The sequence below is a fragment of the Saimiri boliviensis genome, chromosome 20, assembly GCF_048565385.1.
Source record: "Saimiri boliviensis isolate mSaiBol1 chromosome 20, mSaiBol1.pri, whole genome shotgun sequence".
Taxonomy (NCBI): Eukaryota; Metazoa; Chordata; class Mammalia; order Primates; family Cebidae; genus Saimiri; species Saimiri boliviensis.
Genome location: NC_133468.1, coordinates 4,722,083 through 4,744,438, shown reverse-complemented (window position 1 = coordinate 4,744,438; position 22,356 = coordinate 4,722,083). Strand labels below are relative to the sequence as shown.

General features: G+C 48.0%; 1 protein-coding gene across 2 annotated transcripts in view; it reads left to right on the top strand.

Annotated features, from left to right (window-relative positions):
* Positions 1-11,282: 11,282 nt before the first annotated feature.
* CNOT6 (CCR4-NOT transcription complex subunit 6) overlaps positions 11,283-22,356 on the top strand; it is an 84,229-nt gene continuing 73,155 nt past the window's right edge. For both annotated transcript variants that reach the window (XM_039460545.2, XM_039460544.2), the window contains exon 1: positions 11,283-11,832. The gene's annotated coding sequence lies outside the window, so the exon portion shown is untranslated. The remainder of the gene's footprint in view (positions 11,833-22,356) is intronic.

Genomic DNA, 22,356 nt, shown 5'->3' with positions numbered 1-22,356 from the left:
TAATCCCAGAAATTTGGGAGGCCGAGGTGGGCGGATTACCTGAAGTCAGTGTTAAAACTCGAGCTCTGAATGAAGAGACCCCCCCCCCCCCGGCCAAACAAGCTTTGTGTGAGCAATATGGCTGTAATCCCAAAGTGCTGGGATTACAGGTGTGAGCCACCGCACCCGGCCCCGATCCCATCTCTTAAAAAAAAACGAGAAGCGTCCGGTATAGTCATGATGCTGTGTTAGAGAATAGTGAAAAAGAAGTTGAAAAGAGAGAGGAAAAAAACCCAAAAAGTAAAACCAGAAATAAAACCAGATTGGCCACCTTTTCCCCTTCCCACAAATTCTCTATGGTAAGTCTTTGGGGAGCGCATCTGAGCTGTGCATGGGAAACCCCGTCTCCGACATTCTGAGACCTCGAGGCATCTTCTCGACTCCACATACAGAGTTTGAGGCCAGGACAACACAGGTGCCCAAGGAAGCAGCTGGCAAGATGCCTGTGCCGTGTAGGTGGAGGCTTGACAGAGCGTGGACCTCAGGCCTCTGCCTCTTTCTTCCTTGCCGCTTCTATTCCTCTCTTCCAGCAACGGCACCCCAGATTTTTCCCTGACTACCCCCCATCAACTGTTTTGATTTTTATTTATTTATTTACTTATTTAAAGATGGGGTTTCACCATGATGGCCAGGCTGGTCTTGAACTCCTGACCTCAGGTGATCCACCCACCTCGGCCTCCCAAAGTGCTAGGATTACAGGCATGAGCCACCACGCCCAGCCCTGTTTTGATTTTTTTTTTTTTTTTTTTTCTTTGAGAAGAAGTTTTGCTCTTGTCGTCCAGGCTGGAGTGCAATGGCATGATCTTGGCTCACTACAACCTCTGCCTCCCGGGTTCAAGGATTCTCCTGCTTCAGCCTCTTAAGTAACTGAGATTACAGGCACACACTACCACGCCTGGCTGATTTTCTGTATTTTTAGTAGAGACAGGGTTTTACCATGTGGGCCAGGCTGGTCTTGAACTCCTGGCGTCAAGTGATCTGCCTGCCTCAGCCTCCCAAAGCGCTGGGATTATAGGCATGAGCCATGCCTGGCCCCCTTCAAATCTTTCCATGTACGCTTGCGTGCAGCTGAAGACGAACTGCCCCTGTGATTAGGGCATGGGACTTCTTCCTGACGGGTGTATGACACGCATCAGAACGCGGTGTTTGATTTGGAGATGGAAATGAGGTCAGGGTTAGGACCGTTGTTTGACCATCTGGGGGATGCTCTCTTTCCTGCCAGGCTTGAACCTTGAAGGAGCTGGTATCCCCTTTGCTTGAATATGGTACCTGATGATAAAGTCACCAGGGAGGTGAGCAGAACCAAGTGGCATTAGCTTCCAGATCAAGCCACACCTGCAGCTAGTGGACTCTTCCTGGTCTCGTAAAGCTATCTGAGCTAACAAATTCCTTTGACCCCCTCTTAAAGCTGTTTGAGTTAGGTTTTCAACCAATTGCAGGCTAATAAAATGGGCTCAGGGACAAAGGATAACAAGGGAAGATATGACTGGGATCAGAAACTGCATCTAGGATACCAGGCCCTATCTAAGGAAAACGGTGGTCTGCAAGCCTCAAGTCCAGAGAAGGAAAAATAGATGGCCGGGATGTGTCCATGTCTCTGGTACTTCATGGCAGTGAGAAATTTTGGTCATTAATATAGATCTCTGGCCACCAAGCCTGCAGCCCTAGAGAGGAGGGGTCCAACTGTTAGAGCTGAATGGCTCCACAGGCCTGTATCTAGATTCACCAAACAACCTCTGAATGGCTTTGCTTTCCTATAGAATGTGCTTTCCTACTAGTAGACGGTTTGTCACACGGCTGTTCAGTTTGTCTTACAAATAAACCTTGGGACCTGCTCCATTCATCAGTCTCTTGTGAATTTAGTTCTTGTGGTCAGTCTCTAATCAGCACTGCATATCTCTGGGTTATGGTCCATATCATCTCTGTTCATTTTCTTTTGCCTATAACAGAATCTCTTTCTCTCTTTTATTTTTTTGAGATAGAGTCTTACCAGGCTGGAGTGTAGTGGTGTGATCTTGGCTCACAGCAATCTCTGCCTCCTGGGCTAAAGCAATTCTCCTGTCTCAGTCCTCCCTAGTAGCTGGGACTACAGATGTGCACCACACACCCAGTTAATTTTTGTATTTTTAGTAAAGACGGGGTTTCACCATGTTGGCCAGGCTGGTCTCAATCTCTTGACTTCATGATCCTCCCACCTCAGCCTCCCAAAGTGCTGGAATTACAGGTATGAGCCACGGTACCCAGTTCACAGACTATCTTACACTGGGTAGTTTATAAAGAAAAGGAATTTCTTTTTCTTTCTTTCTTTCTTTTTTTTTGAGACGGAGTTTTGTTCTTGTCACCCAGGCTAGAGTGCAATGGCGCGTTCTCGGCTCACCGCAACCTCCGCCTCCTGGGTTCAGGCAATTCTCCTGCCTCAGCCTCCTGAGTAGCTGGGATTTCAGGCACACACCACCATGCCCAGCTAACTTTTTGTATTTTTAGTAGAGACGGAGTTTCACCATGTTGACCAGGATGGTCTCGATCTCTTGACCTTGTGATTCACCCACCTCGGCCTCCCAAAGTGCTGAGATTACAGGCTTGAGCCACTGCACCTGGCCTCTTTCTTTTTTTTTTTTGAGACAGAGTCTCACTCTGTTGCCAGGTTGGAGTGCAGTGGTGAGATCTTGGCTCACTGCAACCATCACTTCTCAAGTTCAAGTGATTCTCCTGCCTCAGCCTCCTGAGTAGCTGGGGCTACAGGCACACCACAAGGCGCAGCTAATTTTTGTATTTTTAGTAGAGACAGAGTTTCACTATGTTGGCCAGGAGGGTCCCAATCTCTTGACCTTGTGATCCACCTACCTCAGCCTCCCTAAATGCTGGGATTACAGGCATAGGCCACCACACCCAGCCAAAAACGAATTTATTTCTTACAGTTCTGGAGGCTGAGAAGTCCAAGATCAAGGGACCATATCTGGTGAGTGCCTTCCTGTTGGTGGGGACTCCCTGCAGTCCCAAAGCAGCACAGGGGATCACATGGCTACCGGGCTGGGTGTGTGGAGGTGCTAGCTCAGGTCCTTCTTCCTCTTCTAAAAAAGCACCAGTTCCTCTCCCATGATAACCAATTAATCCATTAACCCACTAATTGATCTATGAATAAATTAATTTATTCACGTGGGCTGAATTTTACCTCAGTTAAAGAACATAGGGTAACCTAACCTTGAGAACATTATCATAGAAGCTTTGAGGAATTATTTAGCTTTATATATATGTATTGTGAAATTCAAATACTTATTACCCATAGACTCTTATTCATGTATGTGTAAGAGACAGAGAGTGAGTCAGACACAGGGTTTTAGTCGGGCGTGGTAGCTCACATCTGTAATCCCAGCACTTTGGGAGGCTGAGGCAGGTGGATCACAAAGTCAGGAATTCAAGACCAGCCTGGCTAATATGGTGAAACTCTGTCTCTACTAAAAATACAAAAATTAGGCTGGGCGCAGTGGCTCACGCCTGTAATCCCAGCACTTTGGGAGGCCGAGGCGGGTGGATCACGAGGTCAAGAGATCGAGACCATCTTGGTCAACATGGTGAAACCCCGCCTCTACTAAAAATACAAAACATTAGCTGGGCATGGTGGCAAGTGCCTGTAATCCCAGCTACTCAGGAGGCTGAGGCAGGAGAATTGCCTGAACCCAGGAGGCGGAGGTTGCGGTGAGCTGAGATCGCGACATTGCACTCCAGCCTGGGTAACAAGAGCGAAACTCCCTCTCAAAAAAACAAAACAATAACAACAACAAAAACCACAAAAATTAGCCAGGCAAGGTCGTGCACAGGTGCAGTGCCAGCTACTTGGGAGGCTGATGCAGGAGACTCGCTTGAACCCGGGAGGTGGAGGTTGCAGTGAGCCGAAATTGTGCCACTGCATTCTGACCTGGGTGACAGAGCAAGAGTTGGCCTCAAAAAAAAAAAAAAAAAAAAAGAAAAAGAATGAAAGAAACTCAGATTTTTATACACTGTTGTTGGACATATAAACTGGTACAGCCTTTTGAATGAGCCATTCGGCAATATCTGCCAAAACCCAGTACATTTTTTTGTAGGGATGGGGTTTTGCTATGTTGCTCAGGCAGGTCTCAGCCTCCTGAGCTCAAGCAGTCTGCCAGCCTGGGCAGAGTCTTCATGACCCAACCACCTCTTTAAAGGCCCTGCCTCTCATTACTGGGCCATCCCTGAAACCATTCTGCCCTCCAGGCCCTCTAGGCCTCAGAGCCTGTGACAGCAGGCTTTTCCCGGGGAAGCCTGGAGGGTGCGAGGTGAGATCGATCCTTGATGCCACTTTACAAAACGCCTTACAGGTCTTCCTGCCGTTCTCTTTGACGATCCTTTTTCTCTGTACTAATCTTAGTGAAAGATCACTGGGCCACCCTTGGTTTCTGCTTCTGAACACACATTTTCACTCTACACGGCCGGGCTGAGTTTTCCAAATTTGTCTGCTTTGCTTCTCTATTTTTTTGTTTGTTTGTTTGTTTTGTTTTTTTGACGGAGTTTCGCTCTCTTGTTACCCAGGCTGGAGTGCAGTGGCGCGATCTCGGCTCACTGCAACCTCCGCCTCCTGGGTTCAGGCAATTCTGCCTCAGCCTCCTGAGTAGCTGGGATTACAGGCACACACCATCATGCCCAGCTAGTTTTTTGTATTTTTAGTAGAGACGGGGTTTCACCATGTTGACCAGGACAGTCTCGATCTTTTGACCTCGTGATCCACCCGCCTTGGCCTCCCAAAGTGCTGGGATTACAGGCGTGAGCCACTGCGCCCGGCCTGCTTCTCTTTTGTTAATTCTGTCTTCATGAGTGCTGGAGGGGACACATATTCAAACCACAGCAACATTCTCCATCAGTCCTGGGTTGGAATTCCAGTGCTCCAGTCATGTTTGATTGACAGACACCACAGCAACAGCAACAATTATGGCCATGACCCGGGTGTCCACTTTTATTATTCGACCACCCATCCGAAGCCATCCTCTCAGGGTTAACAGGAATCCTGGACAGAAATATCATTACAATTAAGCATTAATCAGGCAGCACTTTGACCCACTTCCTTATAACAGAAAGTCGTGTAGCTCCAGACACTGACCATGTGCAGCCCCTTTGTTCCTACAGACAGGATTTCTGACATTAGAGTCCTAAGGCTTTTGTTTAAGAATCACTTAAGCAGCCGGGTACGGTGGCGCACGCCTATAATCCCAGCACTTTGGGGGGCAAAGGTGGATAGATTGCTTGAGACCAGGAGCTGGAGACCAGCCTGGACAACATGGTGAAACCCCATCACAACAACAACAACAATTAGCTGGGTGTGGTGGTGTGTCCCTGCAGTCCCCCACTCCAGAGGCTGAGGTGGGAGGATCACCTGAGCCCAAGGAGGTTGAGACTGCAGTGAGCTGTGATCATGCTACTGCACTCCAGCCTGGGTGACAGAGTGAGATCCTGTCTCTAAAATACATAAAATAAAATAAAATAAAATAAAATAAAATAAAATAAATATAGGCTGGGCGCGGTGGCTCATGCCTGTAATCCCAGCACTTTGGGAGGCTGAGGAGGGTGGATCAAGAGAGTTTGAGACCAGCCTAGTCAATATGGTGAAACCCAGTCTCAACTGAAAATATAAAAATTAGCTGGGCGTGGTGGCATGCTCTGTAATCCCAGCTAACCCAGGAGGCTGAGGCAGGAGAACTGCTTGAACCTGGGAGACAGAGCTTGCAGTGAGCTGAGATCTCGCCACTGCACTCCAGCCTGGGCGACAGAGCAAGACGTGGTGGGGCACAGGGGGTCAGGCCTGTAATCCAGCACTTTGGGAGACCAAGGAAGGCGGATAACGAGGTCAGGAGATGGAGACCATCCTGGCCAATGTGGTGAAACCCTGTCTCTACACAAAATACAAAAATTAGCTAGGTGTGGTGGCAGGTGCCTGTAATACCAGTTACTCAGGAGGCTAAGGAAGGAAAATCGATAGAACCCAGGAAGCAGAGGTTATAGTGAGCCGAGATCACACCACTGCACTCCAGCCTGGTGACAGAGTGAAACTGTATCTCAAACAAACAAACAAACAAACAAAAAACAAAGACAAAGCAAGACTCTCTTGCCGGGCGTGGTGGCTCAAGCCTGTAATCCCAGCACTTTGGGAGGCCAAGGCGGGTGGATCACGAGGTCAAGAGATTGAGACCATCCTGGTCAACATGGTGAAACCCCGTCTCTGCTAAAAATACAAAAAATTAGCAGGGATGGTGGTGTGTGCCTGTAGTCCCAGCTACTCAGGAGGCTGAGGCAGGAGAATTGTCTGAACCCAGGAGGCGGAGGTTGTGGTGAGCCGAGATCGCGCCATTGCACTCCAGCCTGGGTAACAAGAGTGAAACTCTGTCTCAAAAAAAAAAAAAAAGACTCTCTCTCAGGGAAAAAAAAAAAAAAGAACGAAAATAAATAAAATACATATAAAGGAGGCTGAGGCAGGAAAATCGTTTGAACCCAGGAGGCAGAGGTTGCAGTGAGCTGAGATTGCGTCACTGCACTCCAGCCTGGGCGACAGAGCAAGACTCCATCTCAATCAATCAGTAGAAGTACTCAAGCAGAACCTGAATTCCAGCAGAACAGCTGATGCCAACCAGTTTGAAGACCCCCCGGCAACCCGCACCCAAAGGAAACAAATCAGCATGAGAATACCCTGCTTCACCCTGCTCTCTGTGACAAACCAACCATCTCCACTCTTCAGCCCGCTCTAAAACCCTTGAAAATCCTAGCCCCAAACTCATCAGGGAGGCAGATTTGGTTTCCTCCAGTCTCCACGTCCTGTGGCCCTAGGATTAAACCTGTTCCTCTCTTGCAGCCTGGTGTCTTGGTGCACTGACTTGCTGTGCACATCTGATTATGACCCTATTCCGGTCGTGTATCCATCTGTGCAATGCATTTACGGAGTCAAATTAGAATTATTTTGGTTGTAAGCTACAGAAGCCAAACTCAAACTAATTTAAGCAAAAATGAATTAATAAATGAAGTATTGGTGTGTATACTTGGAATAGGTCACATGCTAAAGGGAAAAACTACTGAAATCAAGTTGTCAGGACTTTACTCTGAGACTCCACATCTTCATCACTGTCTCATCTCTCCCTGTGGTGAGGAAGATGGTGCTGGCTGCCAGCAATTCATGCTGTCTTAGCTTCGCACGTCTCAGTCCCAGATGGTTCCTGCTTTGGTACTGCCTGGCTGCAGTAGAAACAAGGCCCAGGCCAGGCCAGTGAGAGCCCGCCCTGGGTCTTCCGCTGGAACCATTAGGGAAGAAGTACCTTCTCTAAGTGGAGAAGCTGGTAGAATCTAAGTCTGCAGGTGTTGGTGGCATCTTTCCTGCCTGCGTGAGGCCCGGAGAGAGAGTGGAGAGCAGGGTGGAGGGTGGGAGGTGAGATCGATTCTTGATGCCACCTTGCAATGCCTGAATGGTTCAGCCATGTGGCACCTGAACATGTCAATTCCCTTTCTTGCAAAGCCTATTGAGTTGTGAGTTTCATAACTCGAAATGGGAGGCCTAATGTGAGGGGCACTTTGATCTGGGTCTGAAAGGGCGAATGGGCATTTTGCAGGGTTCTTTTCAGCTATGCAGAAAGAAAAGGGCATGCAGAGCAGAGCCACCATTGTACCCTCCTGGTGGTAGCAAGTCTCTCCAGAGGGCTCCAATAAGTCCACCCGCCCTGTATGTGCACACAGCTCTCCACAGCTCCTGAATCTGGCCTGGGCTTGTGCCTGCTTTAATTAGCAGAATACTGAAGTGGCCTTCTTCAGAAGGCTTGGCAGCTTCGGTTTCCTCTTGGAGCCCCTGGTTGTCACGTAAGAAGTGCAGGATGATCTCCTGCTGGAGAGAGGAGTCACACACAAAGGCTGAAGGAAGGGATGAGACACTGCAGGGGGAGGCCTCATTAGGGGACACTGAGGTGCCAGATGTTCAACACCCAGCTGCCACTTATGGCACAGGCATGAGGCCCCAAGGGAGAGTATCAGACTCATGAGATACAGTAAAACCGTTGCTTTATGCTACTGAGTTTTTTGTTGTGCAACAAGACCTCCCCTCCTCCATACACACCATGCCAGTCACAAGGGAATAGCTCCCTCTTTTTCTTTCTTTCTTTCTTTTTTTTTTTTTTGAGACAGAGTTTTGCTCTTATTACCCAGGCTGCAGTGCAATGGCATGATCTCGGCTCACCGCAACATCCGCCTCCTGGGTTCAGGCAATTCTCCTGCCTCAGCTTCCTGAGTAGCTGGGATTACAGGCATGCACCACCATGCCCAGCTAATTTTTTGTACGTTTAGTAGAGACGGGGTTTCACCATGTTGACCAGGATGGTCTCGATCTCTTGACCTCGTGATCCACCTGCCTTGGCCTCCCAAAGTGCTGGGATTACAGGCTTGAGCCACTGCGCCCAACCCTCTTTTTCTTTTTTAAATACAGAGTCTTTCTCTGTTGCCCAGGCTGGAGTGCCATGGTGCAACCTTAGCTCACTGCAACCTCTGCCTCCTGGATTCAAGTGATTCTCACACCTCAGCCTCCCAAGTAGCTGGGATTACAGGCGCCTATCACCACGCCTGGCTAATTTTTTTTTTTTTGTATTTTTAGTGGAGATGGGGTTTTTGCCATGTTGGCCAGGCTGGTCTCCAACTCCTGGCCTCAAGTGATCTGGCGGCCTTGGCCTCCCAAAGTACTGGGATTAAGGCGTGAGTTATCTCAACCGGCCAAGAGTGGCTCCCTCTGGCCCTACAAATTACAAAAAGGCACCCAGGCTGGAGCACAGGCGGCCAGGGCACTCACACAGGCAGGAGAGGCCCTGCAGGATGTCTGTCCCATCGGCCCCTCAGCCTGGATGCTCCGTACAGCACAGGGCTGCATGACTCCCTCCGCCTGGGGCTGGAGGAGTCTGGAGGGATGGCCACAGGCAGCTTGTTGGTCTGCAGGTACTCTTCCTGACTCCTGAGCTTTTGCACTGCCCTCCTTTTGCCCAGTGTCCTATGGCCCTAGAGGCATGGGCTGTCACTACTGATGTCATGGCAGTGCCAAGCAATGACCATCCCAACACCATGCTGGGGAGAGGGAGATCATCTTGATCTTTTTTTTTTTTTTAAATATTATTTTTCCCTTAATTTTTATGATTTTTTTTCTTTCTTTTTTTAAAGACGGGTTTTATCATGTTGGCCAGGCTGGTCTTGAACTCCTGACCTCAGGTGATCCACCCACCTTGGCCTCCCAAAGAGCTAGGATTACAGGCGTGAGCCACCGGCCCGGCCCATCTTGATCTTTGAGCAGCTATTGTCCCTAATCCTTTCCTTGCCCTTCCAGCCAGGTCTCCACCATCCCAGACTACAGCAACCCATTTCCCACATCCCCAGCTCAAAACAGCCTTCAACGAAGTAGAAGGTTTGGTTTGTTGCTACTGTTAGTTCCTGGAACCTGTCTCCCTCTCATTTCTTCAGGGCTGATTTTCCAGGAAGCAGTTAGCAACCTATCCTAGTTTGCCACATAGGTGGGCAGGCAGCTATTCCTTTTCCTACCCTTTAGCATATAGCTTGATTTTTTTTTTTTTTTTTTCTAGACGGAGTCTCACTCTGTCTCCAGGCCGGAGTGCAGTGGCAAGATTTCGGTTCACTGCAACCTCGCCTCCCAGGTTCGAGCGATTCTCCTGCCTCAGGCTCCCGAGTAGCTAGGATTACAGGCGCCTGCCGCTACGCCCAGCTAAGTTTTTGTATTTTTGGAAGAGACGGGGTTTCGCCATGTTGGTCAGGCTGGTCTCAACTCCCGATCTCAGGTGATCCGCTCGCCTCGGCCTCCCAAAGTGCTGGATTACAGGTGTGAGCCACCGCGCCTGGACAAAAATACAAAAAAATTAGCCGGGCGTGGTGGCAGGCGACTGTAGTCCCAGCTACTCGGGAGGCTGAGGCAGGAGAATCGCTTGAACCTGGGAGGCGAGGTTGCAGTGAGCCGAGATCTTGCCACTGCACTCCAGCCTGGTGACAGAGTGAGACTCCGTCTCAAACAAAACAAAACAAGTCTGTTGGGTGTTATTCTTGGCCCTAGACTGTGAGCTTACTCAGGGCAGGGTCGGGTCTGATTCATCTCTGTGCCCTGAGCATCAGTCAAGTAATATTTCCCAATGCAAGCATCATGAATCAGCCAGTCATTTCTCTGCTCTCCTTCAATCACCAGAGCTTGTCCTCAACAGAACATCTTGATCTTTGAACGCAGCAGCTCCTGTCCATTACTCAGGGCTAGGACCCCAGCACCCAAACTGTCCATTAATGTACTGGAATGGATGACCACCAATGGACTGAAGCGGGCTATTAACTTATTTTTTTCTGCATAATTGAGAAAGGAATAATTATTCGACTGTTCACGATTGAATGTCTTGTCTTTAGGCAGAGCAAAATACTGTCGACGGTCAAAAATCTGTGTTTCGACGTGATTGACAGGTGAAGGCCTAAGGAAAAAGAAGAGGAGAAAAGGGGAGGAGGATCGAGGAAAAGAAGGAAAGGGGAGAGAAAAGTGGACAACCCAAGGCGGAAAAAGAGCTAGATGAAAAGCGGAGGAGCAGAAGCGCCAAGGAGGGAAAGGAGCGAGGAGAGCGGGAGGAGAAGGAGAGGATGGACCGACGCAAAGACGAAGGGAGGGAGGGCGCGGAGGCGGGGCGGCGGGAGGCGGGAGGCGGGAGGCGGGGCGGCGGGAGGCGGGGCGGCGGGAGGCGGGGCGGCGGGAGGCGGGGCGGCGGGAGGCGGGGAGGCGGGGCGGCGGGGCGGCGGGGCGGCGGGCGGCGGGGCGGCGGGGCGGCGGGCGGCGGGGCGGCGGGCGGCGGGGCGGCGGGCGGCGGGGCGGCGGGGCGGCGGGGCGGCGGGCGGCGGGGCGGCGGGGCGGCGGGGCGGCGGGAGGCGGGGCGGCGGGGCGGCGGGGCGGCGGGGCGGCGGGAGGCGGGGCGGCGGGCGGCGGGGGGCGGGGGGCGGGGGGCGGCGGGGCGGCGGGGCGGCGGGCGGCGGGGCGGCGGGCGGCGGGGCGGCGGGAGGCGGGGCGGCGGGAGGCGGGGCGGCGGGCGGCGGGGGGCGGGGGGCGGCGGGGCGGCGGGCGGCGGGGCGGCGGGCGGCGGGGCGGCGGGAGGCGGGGCGGCGGGGCGGCGGGGCGGCGGGGCGGCGGGGCGGCGGGGCGGCGGAGCGGCGGGCGGCGGGAGGCGGGGCGGCGGGAGGCGGGGCCCTCAGCGCTCCGGGCCGAGCCATCGCTCCCCAGCGCGGGGGTGAGGAGGCGGGGCCTGGACAGCGGCGTGCCGGGAGCGACCCCTGCGCCGAGGGCCGGATGGTTGCGCCCGGAGACGGCGGCCAATGAGCGGCCGGGATGTTGGAGCGGAGGCGGCGGTCCCGGCGCTCGCTGGCTGAGAGACGGCAGCCGCCGCCATGATGCTTGTTTGCTTTCAATGAAAGCGAGGGGGGCGCGGAGGAGGAGGCGTCGGCGTCGGTGGCGGCGGCGTCGGCGGCGCGGAGACGAAGGCGGCGGCGAAGGGGGCGGCGGGCGCAGCGAGGAGGGCGAGGCCGGGAGCCGAGAGGGCGGGAGGGCGTAGTGGCCGCCCGTCGGGGCGGCTGAGGCGGGCGGCTGAAGTAGTGGCTCTCGGAGGGGGAACAAAGAGCGGCGGCGACGGCGCTGCAGCAACGGGCGGGACTGGTATGGTGGTTCCACAGGTCAGACCGCGCTGCACTCACAGGGAGGAGGCGGCGGCAGCGGCGGCGGAGGGCGGCGCACCCCGAGAGGTGAGCGGTGGGCGAGGCAGGCCCGAGGCCCGGCCGGGGCGCCGCTCCCCGCTCCGGCCGCGCACGGGTCCCCCGTCGGCCGGGCTCTGGGGCCCCAGAGCGTGCCGGGCTCGGGCGCGGGCAACTTTGGTTTCTCGGGCGGCGGTCCCGCTGCGCCGCAAGCTGGCGGCTGTTGGCGGGGTGGGTGGGGGGGCCCTCGGGGTGCCGGGATCCCGCCCCGCCCGGGCCGAGTCGGGGGCCGGGGGCGTTGATTGACGGCGGCGGCGGCGGCGCGCAGTGGGGAGGGGGCCGGCGCTGGGCTCCCGATCCCGGCAGATCCCGGCCGATCCCGGCCGATCCCGGCTGCGGTTTCCAGCGGAGGCGAGTCCGCGTCCCGGGACTCGTGGCCAAGATGGGTGGCAACTTTGGAGGAGCGCTCTGTGGATGGCGCGCTGCGCGGTGTGGGACTTGGCACTTCGCGGCGGCGATGATTGTCAAGCGAGACACCAACTGTTTATCCCCTCCCCCAAAATGTTTTTAAAATTCAGTTTAACGCAGATTTTGTGGGGAGAGGACGGAGTGGATTACAGGTTAGAGAAGCCCTTGGCGTGCAGTGAAGAGATTTAGGGTACTGTTAAGGATTCGGAGATTGTACTGGCTTCTTGAAGCAGTTTTCTCTGGCAAACCAAATTACATCTCTCCTTTTTTCCAACACTAATCGTTATTTTCTTTGGAAACTTTTCCGTGGACTCTCTACCTCCTTCACCCTCCTTGAAGAGCTTGCTAACAACACCTGCAGCCTTTCTTCTGTTTTTAACCGTTATTGCCATTGACAACATCGTGAATGGTCATCTCGCTTGACCTTCTTGGATTTGTTGTTCCTGTATTGAGCTGATGTGTTTTAGATAATCTGCTTGCATTTGAGTTCCATACTTACCTGTTTTCCAGGTGGATTGTCCCATTGTTAGTGCTGAATCTCCTTGCCTACTTGTATCTGGGAATTTAACTTTGACGAGGAAGAGAGTGAATATGAGTAACTGAAAAATAAAATAGTGTGTACTAGCACTTTGTATTTTTTACAGTAGACTAGAATTTACCACTCCAGAACAGATTTGTGGGCTGTGGGAGTGGACGTGGGGCCGTTGATAAAACAGTTTAAAGGCTTTTTTGGGGGAATTGCTGTTAAGACATTTATCACAGTCTTTATTAAATGTATTTATTGTTTTTGAGACAGGATCTCACTGTGTCGCCCAGGCTGGAGTGCAGTGCAACAGTTCTCGGCTCACTGCAACGTTGGCCGTCTGGGTTCAAGCGATCCTTCTGCCTCACCCTCCTGACTAGCTGGGACTACAGGCACATACCACCACGGTTAATTTTTTATTTTTTTGTAGAGACAAGGTCTTGCTTTGTTGCCCAGGCTGGTCTCCCAGCTCCGGGGCTCGAGCAGTCTTCCCTCCTTGGCCTCCCAAAGTGCTGCAATTACAGGCATGAGCCAACATGCCCGGCCATCACAATCTTTAGAATGTCATGACTTTTAGAGTAAAATTTAGAATAAAAATTTCTTAATATCTTTAGATCTGTGATCTACTCCAGGTGTTTTGTTTTAAATATTTGAACAGCTGCTGATGAGAAAACAGACCTTTCTAGGTGGAGATGACTTGCCCATGTTATGGTAGTTATGAGGGAAAGGACCGTGTTTGTGTGCATGTGAGAGCACATGAGAGTGTGACCTAATTGCCAGAGGTTTGTTCTTTTGGGAGGGTAGGGGTCGTTTTAATGGTTAGAAGTTATTTAAGGTAGTTGACTCTGGTCACCACTTCTCAGTAGGTGAACAAGATGCTTAATGAAATGTTCAAAAAAGATTGTTTTTCCTATATGTAAGCAAAAAAAAAAAAAAAAAAAAAAAGATTATGTGATGGCCAGGCATGGTTGCTCATGCCTGTAATCCCAGCGCTTTGGGAGACTGAGGAAGGATTGCTTGAACACAGGAGTTTGAGACCAGCAAGACCCTGTCTCAAAAAAATATGAAATAAAATATGCAAAGACTGTAATAACTGTCATAACATAGTGAAACCATGTCCTGATCAGTTTTAAAAATGGTGACAAGAGAGACCAAGATTTTCTCTGAAAGTCAATCATTAGATAATTTCCAGTGTCTTGATAGTGGTGGTGTAGCTCAAGAGGCTCCTTTTGAATACCACTTCAATTTGTAGGTATTTTCAGGTTTCTTTTTTTTCTTTTTTTTTTTTTTTTTTTTTTTTTGAGACAGAGTTTCGCTCTTGTTACCCAGGCTGGAGTGCAATGGCGCGATCTCCGCTCACCACAACCTCCGCCTCCTGGGTTCAAGCTATTCTCCTGCCTCAGCCTCCTGAGTAGCTGGGATTACAGGCATGTGCCACCATACCCAGCTAATTTTTTGTATTTTTAGTAGAGACAGGGTTTCACCGTGTCGACCACGATGGTTTCGAACTCTCAACCTCGTGATCCACCCGCCTCGACCTCCCAAAGTGCTGGGATTACAGGCTTGAGCCACCGCGCCCGGCCTTCAGGTTTCTTAAATCTTGTTGGCAAATAGTCCCAGCTACTCTGGAGGCTGAGGCAGGAGAATTGCTTGAACCCAGGAGGCAGAAGTTGCGGTGAGCCGAGATTGTGCTATTGCGCTCCAGCCTGGGTAACAAGAGTGAAATTCTGTCTCCAAAAAAAAAAAAAAGTAAAACTACAATTATTGGAAAATTTCAGACTGTTGTCTTTTGAGCAGACATAAGGTTGGTTTACAGAACTTGGTCGTATGTACAAATATGTAAAGGCATTGTAGGAATGCCCACTGTAGCTGTAGTTTAAAAGTACACATTTTATGCCATGCGTGGTGACTCATCCCTGTAATCCAAAAACTTTGGGAAGCTGAGACGGTTGGATTTCCTGAGGTTAGGAGTTCGAGACCAGCCTGGTGAATATGGTGAAACCCCATCTCTACTAAAAATATAATCAGCCAGGTGTGGTAGTGCATTCCTGTAATCCCAGCTATTCCCTAGGCTGAGGCAGGAGAATTGCTTGAACCCGGGAGGTGGAGGTTGAAGTGTGAGCCAAGATCACACCACTGCACTCCAGCCTTGGCGACAGAGTGAAACTCCGTCTCAAAAAAAAAGAAATACGCATTTTGGTTAATGCTGATACGTTTTAGTACCTGTATTTGCCTTCTTATATTCTTTAAAGCATAAACCTTTTTCATAGTACAATAGAAAAGGATTATATATGTAAGGCATATTGTAATAAATGGTTAAGGCAGCTCACAGCTGTATTCTTTGGGACATTAGGGATGAGGGATCAATATGTTCAGCATATTTAGAACCCATTCCCATATGCAAAGTCCACTGGTTTAGGAAGCTGTGCTTTAAAGCATTTATCACTTTGGAATAGTCCTAATAGGTTCAGCTAAAAATGTATGTTTTACTGGGATAGCCAAAGACTTGGAGTTATAAATATCTTTGGCCCACTACTCAAAGTATGGTTAATAGGCTGGGCACGGTGGCTTATGCCTGTGATCCCAGCACTTTGGGAGGTTGAGGCAGGTGGATCACCTGAGGTCGGGAGTTGGAGACCAGCCTGACCAACATGGAGAAACCCTGTCTCTACTAAAAATGGAAAATTAGCCAAGCGTGGTGGCGCATACCTGTAATCCCAGTTAGGCGGTTGAGGCAGGAGAATCGCTTGAACCCAGGAGGCAGATGTTGTGGTCAGATCACGCCATTGCACTCCAGCATAGGCAACAAGAGTGAAATTCCATCTCAAAAAAAAAAAAAAAAAAAAAAAAAATGCTGAATAAACTGTAAACATACTGTATGCATAGCTGGGGTGCATTAGAGTACAATGGAATGTACCATATTTTGGTACTTGAATGAGTAATTAGTGAGAAGGGGGATTAGTTGATGCAAAATGGAGACTCATTCAGGCTTTCACTTTACCCTTATCTTGTCTTTACCTCTCCTTCATCCATTTATATTTTCTTGGTAACTTAAGTTACGCATCAAGGTAGGTACTGGCCACAGTGTTTAACATTGAGAATTCAAAGAGAAATGATACTCCAGTTTTGTCTTCTGGTCATGTATAGGCTTAATAGGTGCACAGAGTGCTGTGGAAGAAGACAATAATGATTAAACTTGCGGAGGGTGTGGAGATAGTTTACGAAAATAACCCCAAATAGGAATTTGCCTCACTGGGGAGAGAGAGTCATTTCAAACAGAAGGAACTGTGGGTGCACTGAGTTGTCAAGTGTTAGGGGAAGGCTAGTGATAAGGTGTGTTACTGGAACAGTGGGAATGACTTGAGATGAGCCTGCAAAGGTGTGTCTTGTCTAGATTTTGAAGGACCATGCTTGCTAAGCTAAAAATGAAGTTTATACCTGTATTTTATAGCAGAAGAGAGAGCCAAAATATTTTCAGCAGGGGAGCAAGGTGATCTAGAGATCACTTTGGCATCCCTGTGGAGAATACAGTGGAGGCCCTACAAGTAAAAGTCATATTTGAGATAGTATGGAGTTAATGACTTTGAATCTATTTTTTTTCTTTTTCTTTTTTTTTTTTTTTGAGATGGAGTATCGCTCTGTCACCCAGGCTGGAGTACAGTGGCACGATCTCGGCTCACTGCAACCTCCACTTCCTGGGTTCAAGTGATTCTCCTACCTCAGCCTCCTGAGTAGCTGGGATTACAGATGCCTGCCGCCACAGCCAGCTAATTTTTTGGTATTTTAGTAGGGAGGGTTTCACCATTGGCCAGGCTGGTTTCGAACTTCTGACCTCCAGTGATCTGTCTGATTTGGCCTCCCAAAGTGCTGGAATTATAGGTGTGAGCCACCACACCTGGCCTGAATCTATTTTTAACTTGGATATGGTGTCTCCTGAGTCTGTGGTGCTTTTTGTAGTAGGCTTGAGGGCTATGCCCAGTTGCTCTATAATACAGGGTCATTTAAATTCAAAATGTCAGTATGTCTAGGAATAGGTTAAGAGCAGTCAAAACTATGAAAGTCATAAAATGGTACACATGAAGGTTCAGGTATGGAGAACACTTGTCTTCTGAGTTAGGCCTAGGCAGACTATAGAACTTAAGCTGGAAAATTCAATCCAGTGCCTACCTGAAATCAAAGACACCAGACTTAAAAAGTTATCAGTATCCTGATGGTTTGCTAGGGTACGGGCTGTAAACATTTTGTGAAATTTTAGGGGAAGGCAGTCTTCTCTCTAGTAAATTATTGGAATTGAAATAGAGTAGCCTAAGGTCTGAGAAGTCCTTACTCCGCTGTTAATTTATACAGTCGGTTCTGCAGTAAAGCAACATACAGGTTCCTAAAAATCACTATTTTGTAAAATCGTGTAGTAGAAATGACGGACAAATGGGATTGGGGTACACATACTAAAGTGTTGTCAGTGACACACTGAAAAAAGGAACCTGGGCTGGGCGTGGTGGCTCACGTCTGTAATGGGAGGCCGAGACAGGCGGATCACCTGAGGTCGGGAGTTTGAGACTAGCCTGACCAACATGGAGAAACCCTGTCTTTAAAAAAAAAAAAACCTTCTCTACTAAAAACTACAAAAATTAGCTGGGCATGGTGGCTCACGCCTGTAACCCGGCTACTTGGGAGGGTGAGGTAGGAGAATTACTTGAACCAGGATGCAGGAGGCAGAGGTTGCAGTGATCCAAAGCCGAGATCGTGCCACTGCACTCCAGCCTGCGCTACAGAGTGAGACTCCATCTCAAAAAAAAAAAAAAAAAAAAAAAAGAAAGGAACCTAGTAAAAATGCTAGAATAGTTTTACACATGTTGAATAGTTAACGAATATGTAGATACTGTAATAAATGTGGCATTTTGCCTTTTATTTTTATTTATTTAAAATTTTTTTTTGTCTGAGTATTCCAGGTAAGCATTTTGCCTTGAAGAAGGCCTGGTTTGCTTGTGGAAAGGGAAGTCAGAAAGATTGCAGCTTATGAGTTACTGTGAAGTGGTAGAAGGAGAATTATTACGTCTAATCTGATGGAAAGTGGTAACATCAGAAGTGAATGGGTGTGGCTCTTAACAGAGTGAACTGACTTAGCTGGTAGGTGTTTGAAGTGTGTTTCATGTATTTCTACAAAGTTCAGTTTGGCTGTATGCAAGTTTTTTACCTTCATCTAGTGTCTACATGACAAAATAGCACATAAATAAACAGGAAGTATGCACTGTGCTCAAATTCTCTAATTTGTGTATCAATCACATTGGAAGAAATTTTCCTTTTCCTTTCTTGACACGGTGTCACTCTATGTTACCCAGGCTGGAGTAATGATGGCTTGCTGCAGCCTTGACCTCCCAGGCTCACGTGAGCCTCCTGAGTAGCTGACATCACAGGTGTGTGTCACCACACCTGGCTGATTTTTCTTATTTTTAGTAGAGATGAGGTCTCTCTATGTTGCTGTGTTTGGTCTCACACTCCTGGGCTCAAGCAGTCCTCCTGCCTTGGCCTCCCAGTGTGCCGGGATTATAAGAGCCCCTGCACCTGGCCAAATTCATGTTTTCAAAACAAGTGTTACAGATGATTATACTTGTTTAGTACTGTTTTTAAATAGTACTAAAACTCAGTTTCAAAAACACTTGTTGAACAACCTGTGTGTCAGGTACCATGCTACCTTTGTGGGGCTGACAGTCTTTTGTACCAAATAGGTTTATAATGTTGTGGAGAAAGACAAATGAACCAATACAGCATTCATTAGGTTATACAATAAAAAGGAATGCACAAAGCATTTTGGGTATGCTAAGGAAGGAGAAAATCACTCTGCTTGGAAAACCCACGGAGTCATCTCAGAGGTCTTTAAGCTGGATTTTAAAGGATGAATAGGGATTTGTCAGGTTGAGTAGGACAAGGAGAAGGAACAGCATGTTGGGAACAACTTGGGCTGTGGAGCATAGGACACAGGAATGAGAGGGACAGGAAGAGTGGTCAGAAACAGCTTGTAAATGGTTGTAGGCTTTTTCATGTGTTGGGATTTCATCCTGTATATGACCGAAATCCAGTGAGAGTTTAGGTGGATGGGGTGAGCAAATGGTGCATGTAACATACTTTTTCAGGAGGCACATAATGAAAATGTGGAAGCTGGATTAAAGGTGTCACAGTTCATTTATGTCCTGTGAGAGCTCAAGTACATTAGCTTAGCGGATAGAAAAGCACAGGATACCAGAATTAGGGACAGACAAGCCATGAGCTATAAACATAGGGAAGAACGAGTATGATTCAGATGTTGTTTAACTTGGAGAACTGTTGGTACAATTTAACTTGGGAAATAGAACAGATTTGGACAAGGAAGGTAGAATAGTGTTTGAATTTTGAGCCTGTTCAGTTTGACATACCTCTTGATATTTAGGTGGATATGTCTAATAGGTATCTAGACCAGAGCGTGGTTGGGGGTTTGATAGATTTGGTCATTGTATAGTTGGCATTGGAAGTTAGGGGATTACTCAGGAAGAGTGTGTGAACAAATTTTTTTTACCTTTTTGGCAGAGGTAAGATCCCCATTTGAGAATTGGTTGAGAATTATGGACTCTGCTGAAGAGAATGAAAGTACGCACATACACAAGTGTGAAACTTAACTCATGGACCACAAGAGGAGAGGACTAAGGGAACCCTAAGGAGCAACTAACATTTTGTTCTGGACGGGATTAAAATGGTTAAAGAGATAAGGGCAGAACGGGAGAGAGTAATGTTACAGATGCCAAGAGAGGTCATAGTGCCAAGAAACAGAGTTTTCAGTAGTGATCCTTGTGCCCAGGTTTAGGGTGGGATGAGGAGATCTGGAAATGGGTTGATAGGATTTGGCAGGTGGGGGAATGAAAGCAGGAAAAATTTTGATGGGACCAGCGGATATGTAAGTCAGACTGTAGATTGGGCTGAGGACCCAATGGGAGGTTAAGATGAAGGTTATAGACTACTATTTGGAAAAATTTAACTAGAAGAGAAGGAAAGAAGGGTAGTAGTTTAAAGAGGAGACAGGGTTGAGAGAAGATAGGCATCTCTGTTAGTCACCAGCTTTGTTTCCTTAAGTCCAAAACTTAGCAAATAAATTTCTGACGTATATTGCATGTATGTTTTTCAAATGTTCCCCTGATCTATTAGTTGAAATGATTGTATTTTTATTTGGTCACACAAAATTGTTTTGCTTGTGGAATTTTATATGATTTCAAAAACAATAAAAAAATTCTTCCTCATTAGAGGTAGAGATTATCTGCTGTAAAATTATAATATTACAATCTTTTTTTTTTTTTGAGATGGAATCTTGCACTTTCGCCCAGGCTGGAGTGCAATGGTGCAGTCTCGGCTCACTGCAACTTCTGCCTCCCGGGTTCACGCGATTCTCCTGCCTCAGCCTCCCGAGTAACTGAGATTACAGGCTCATACCACCACCGCCACTTAATTTTTTTTTGTGTGTTTTTAGTTGAGACAGGATTTCATTACGTTGGTCAGACTGGTTTTGAACTCCTGACCTCGTGATCAGCCCGCCTCAGCCTCCCAAAGTGCTGGGATTACAGGCGTGAATCACTGCGCCCAGTTAATATTACAGTCTTTAGCCTTTAGTTACTAGAAGATTTGCTTTCATATGCCCTGTGCTAAGTTTGCACTTGCGTTGTGCTTCATTGCCCAAACTTTGATTAAATATTTGTTGCGGTTTTAAGTGTAAAATAGTAGGAAAGAGAGAATCATTAGACATGGTCATTTTCTTTCCAAGTTATTACCTCAAACACGTAGAGACTTAATAAAACAAATTATCTGGTGGCTCCATAGATCCAAATACAGAGTATGACTGGTGATTCTTTAGGTACATTGAGTGGCTAAATATGGTTTTACTAGGCACCTGGTTTTGATTATAGGGAGATAGATGTATTAGTAGTCTTCTAATTAAAGACTAAACAGAGATGAAGATATGACTTGACTAAATTAAATCAAAAATTTTATTGCACTCAGTATTTTGGGAGGCAAATTTTTTTCTTCTGTAAGATTGTTGTTAAGTAAAACTTCAGCATCATAAAACAATGTTTGATGAAGCTAACTTCCTTTGTTAATCTAAAACTACAACAATGAAAACTAGTTTATTTGAGACTAAAGAATTGTCATTTGGTTTTTAGTTTTATGGAAACTACAGAAACTCAAAGATTTAGGGGTTTGTAACCACTGAAGAAAATAGTATTGAATGCTAGTGGTGTAGTGGGCTCTGCCTCTTTACATGTATCTCATTTAATCCTCACATCAAAATTGTGACGTGTAGGTATCACCAATTTATAAGTGAGGAAATTTAAGCGTTAAAGATGATTATAAGCCCATCATTTCAAGCCAGGACTTGATACAGGTCTGACTCCAGTTTGTGTTCTTTTTTTTTTTTTTTGAGACGGAGTTTTCACTCTTGTCTCTTGTCGTCCAGGCTGGAGTGTGCTGGTGTGATATCGGCTCACTGCAACCTCTGCTTCCTGAGTTAAAGCAGTTCTCCAGCCTCAGCCTCCCGAGTAACTGGTATTACGGGTGCATACCACCATGCTAGGCTAATTTTTTTTTTTTTTAGTAGAGATGTGGTTTCGCCATGTTGGCCAGGCTAGTCTCAAACTCCTGACCTCAAGTGGTCTACCCGCCTCAGCCTCTCAAAATGCTGGGATTACAGGCATGAGCCACCATGCCCGACTCCAGTTTGTATTCCTTTTTTTTTTTTTGAGACAGAGTTTCGCTCTTGTTACCCAGGCTGGAGTGCAATGGCGCGATCTCGGCTCACCGCAACCTCCGCCTCCTGGGTTCAGGCAATTCTCCTGCCTCAGCCTCCTGAGTAGCTGGGATTACAGGCACGCACCACCATGCCCAGCTAATTTTTTTGTATTTTTAGTAGAGATGGGGTTTCACCATGTTGACCGTTTGTATTCTTACTGAGACAGTGCCCTACATCCCTTTTCCTCTTAACAGACTCCCAGGGTATTATGACTTGGAATGGTCCTTTGAGGTTAATTTGATAACATAGGAAGACCCAATTATTGCCCCAAATTTATAACCAATTACACTAGTAGTTCATCATGTTGACATAATGGAGCTAAGCGACAGAATCTTCGTTAGTATTTGTGATTCTCTTTTTGGTTATGGATCAAAAACCTCCTGAGAGTCCACATAAGATTACTCTTCATGCTAGTCAAAAATTCAGTTATAAAGCATTTCATTATTTTGGAAAAGGCAGTCTGTTACACATCTGTAGTCAAAAAGCAGTGTGTAGTGTTCACATTTTCTGAAACATTATCAGTGGCCTTAGAGTAAGATTTTAGTATTGTTAAAAGCATCTTGATGCTTTGTAAGGTCGACATTTTGTGAATAATTTTCTTTTTTTTAATTTTTGAGATGGAGTTTTGCTTTTGTTACCCAGGCTGGAGTGCAGTGGCGTGATCTCTGCTCACCGCAACCTCTGGCTCCCGGGTTCACGCAATTCTCCTGCCTCAGCCTCCGGAGTAGCTGGGACTATAGGCGTGCACCACCATGCCCGGCTAATTGTTGTATTTTTA